Here is a 3356-nt window from a genome sequence, read left to right as displayed (position 1 = left end):
GTACACGAATCAAAGAACACCAGCGATGTGCCAAATACGGCCACTTCTCACAATCAGCTCTAGCCGAACACAAGATTGAGACCGGACACGCCATCCAGTTCGACAAAGCCACCATGCTGGCCCCGTCCCAAAGCTATTTCGCACGAAAACACCGCGAAGGCATAGAAATCTTGAAACACCCTGACAATCTTAATCGCGACAAAGGCTATCAGGTGAGCCCGATATGGCACACCGCCCTCCCGGTTTTTTAAAAAACCGTCAGCCGGGATTGGCTGACTCCCCTCCCTCTGACTCCCCTCCGTCAGCCGGGATTGGCTGACTCCCCTCCCTCTGACCACGCCCCCCTGACTACCCCCTCCCTTCCCCCCAAGAACGAGTATAAAAGGACGAGCGCAACGCGAGGGAGCTCAGAGTCTCCCAGCCCTGATGAAGCAGACTGCAACGCCTGCGAAACGTCGGCACCACACTGCAAACGGACGCGGCAACCATCCGAAAGCCATGAAGATTAAAATTAGAATATATTTATATACATATGTGTATAAAAAGACAGGTCAATTCTCTGAACATACAATCTGATACTGAACTATTATCCGAAGAATACCTGCCTATTTTAAACCTACTCCCTCCTCCTAAATAATTGTTCCCCCCACTCCTCCTCTCTTTCTCCCCCCTTTTCTCGTACATCCTACTTCCTTCTCTTACTGTAATATAATTCTCGTGCCATTTGCCAAGTTACCTTGCTACGACCATGCTGACCAAATTGATCCAGTTCACAGCATTTCCAACATAACTACTAAGTACGTATTCTAATTCTGTTTCTCCTACCAATTATAAAACCATTTTATATTTTTTCCTTACAACTCATTTTGGTACATTGCCTTTATTTCAACCTGCGTTTTTACAATGTTGTACACGATATGCGTTTTAATATGTAAACCGTCACGACACTTTGTATAAAATTATTGTATATTACTGAAGATGGTCTAGAATTCGACCGAAACGTTTAAGTTAATCTTTATGTTAGTTTAACAATAAATTATCTTATAATTTGACACGTACATCTCGTCACGGTTCAGAGCCCTTTCTCCTTGATTCTGATTTATATCATACGAGCCTTTGTCACACAAAAATAAAATAAAATAAAAGTGTCCGGAGGGGACAAAAAGATAAAACGAGTAAAATTAATAAATAATACATAGATAATAACTTAGGTGGTACGGACAATTTTATCGTAGATAGTGTTCAGGCAATCTTATACTTAGAAAGAAAGAGAGATGCTTTACTTTGAACCAGACAAGTGTTTATTTCACTATGCTTTCAATAGAACATATAAGAACTTAAATGTAACATGTCTAATGTGCGAAATGAAAGATCGGGAAACTGTTTGCACGAAAAGTTGTGGATAGAGACAACGCTGTGGTTCAGTAATCGAGCGCAGACGTATATGCGTAGAATACTACCGAATAGATGGTGTCTCGATGAGGAAAAAGTACGTATTCAAGAGAGAGTGAGATTCAGATATCCAGAACGAAGCGAGGTACGCGGATTATGTCTGAAAAAACCGAAGCGAGCGAGCTGATCGAGAACGCGGCGAATGTCGTAGACGAGGACGATTATCGCGCGTGGGATCGTCGATGCGAGGAGTGTTTGGAATCGTTGAGGCATGAGTGTCGCATGTGTCCGAATACTACCGGAACGATCAATTCCCTTGTCGCTTTGATTAGCGCTGTTAGAGGGAGCGAGGACCGAACTGCGAGGTCGCGTAGTTCGTGCGGGTGCCGGTCGCGATGCCGGTCACGATGGATTCAGATGGGTGGAGATGGAGACTGCGTTTCTGAGACGGGTATTCACCGGTGCGGTAATCAATTTCCGTTACATCGAGCCTAGAGAATTTCTCGAGGACGTCGGAGAAACGGTGATGGAGAAGGTACGCGAGAATTTGGAAAGACACAACTGTGTGAAAGTCAACACGGTGTTCAATGGGAAATTCGTTGCGTTCGAAAAGACCGCTGTAAAGAGCATCGTCACGAAAAATCGACAGCTCTTTCGCACCGCAGATCTGTTCGAATCGTACAACACGGCGATGGAGACGACATTGGCGAAATTGGAGGAGTTTCAGGAGCGCGACAGCGGGTGGGCGCTGTCGCGCATACTGAATATAATGATCAACGTAAATATGTGCAATCCTATGCGCGCGGGCTGTTGGATTGATATGCCGCCACAGGTAAAAAAGAAGAAAGCGGTCGTGAACGTACGATCGATGGATAACGCATGTTTCGCGCGGGCGGTGGTTGCGGGTCTATATCCTACCATGGCGAATCCCACGAGATGGAATCGGTATCCCGATTTTCAAACGGTGTTGAGGCTCGATGGAATAAACTTTCCTATGAATCTGCGACAAATCGGAAAATTGGAACGGCTGAACGAGATATCTGTCAACGTGTTTACCACGAGGGAGGACAAACCGGATGGAACGATCGTTCCGCTGTATCTCACCGAACGCAAAAGAGATGTTCACGTAAATCTGTTCTATCTGTCGGATCCGCGATACGGCTTCCAGGTGGGCCATTTTGCGTGGATAAGGAATCTTTCGCGATTAGTCGGGAGTCAGGTGATCAATCGAAAAAACAAGAAGTACATTTGTGATCGGTAAGTATTACGAGGGAGAGAGAGAGAGATAGTACATGTGAAGTGCAGACTAATAATCAAATTACTTCCAGATGTCTGCATTACTTTCACTCGAATGAAGGATTGTCCAAGCACATCGTGGATTGCGAAAGGATGAATAACTGCGCGATCGTTCTTCCGAACGAGAAGAACAAGTGGCTCAGCTTTCGTCACTACGAGCGAAAAGAGAGACTTCCGTACGTGGTATACGCCGATCTGGAGTGCGCCTTGGAGAAGGAGCGAGAGGAGAGTGAGTGTGTATCGCGAAGCAGATTTGCCTATCAACGTCATACAGTGTTTAGCGTTGGCTATTACGTGCGATGTGTGCGAGAGGAGGATGCGACGACGTACAAATCGTATCGCGGCGAGGATTGCGTGGCGTGGTTCGCGCGGGAATTGAACGCTCTTGCGCATCGCGCGAAGCAGAGTCTGGGCGCGGTCGTGACTATGCCGCCGCTTACGTCAGATGAGATGCGTATCTTTTGGAACGCGAATCGTTGCCACATATGCGGAGAGTCATTCCAGCCGAAGGATCAGCGCGTTCGCGATCACTGTCACATAACCGGACGTTACAGGGGTCCGGCTCATGCGCGTTGCAATATAAACTTCAACAATTCCTTCATAATTCCGGTGTTCTTTCACAATCTTTCGGGTTACGATGCGCATTTCATTATCGAAGAGATCGCTAA

This window comes from Vollenhovia emeryi, unplaced genomic scaffold (genome assembly GCF_000949405.1).
Source record: "Vollenhovia emeryi isolate VEMERY1.0 unplaced genomic scaffold, V.emery_V1.0 DF940534.1, whole genome shotgun sequence".
NCBI classification, from domain to species: domain Eukaryota; kingdom Metazoa; phylum Arthropoda; class Insecta; order Hymenoptera; family Formicidae; genus Vollenhovia; species Vollenhovia emeryi.
The sequence above is the reverse complement of the archived record's forward strand: the minus strand, read 5'-3'. Positions refer to the sequence as shown.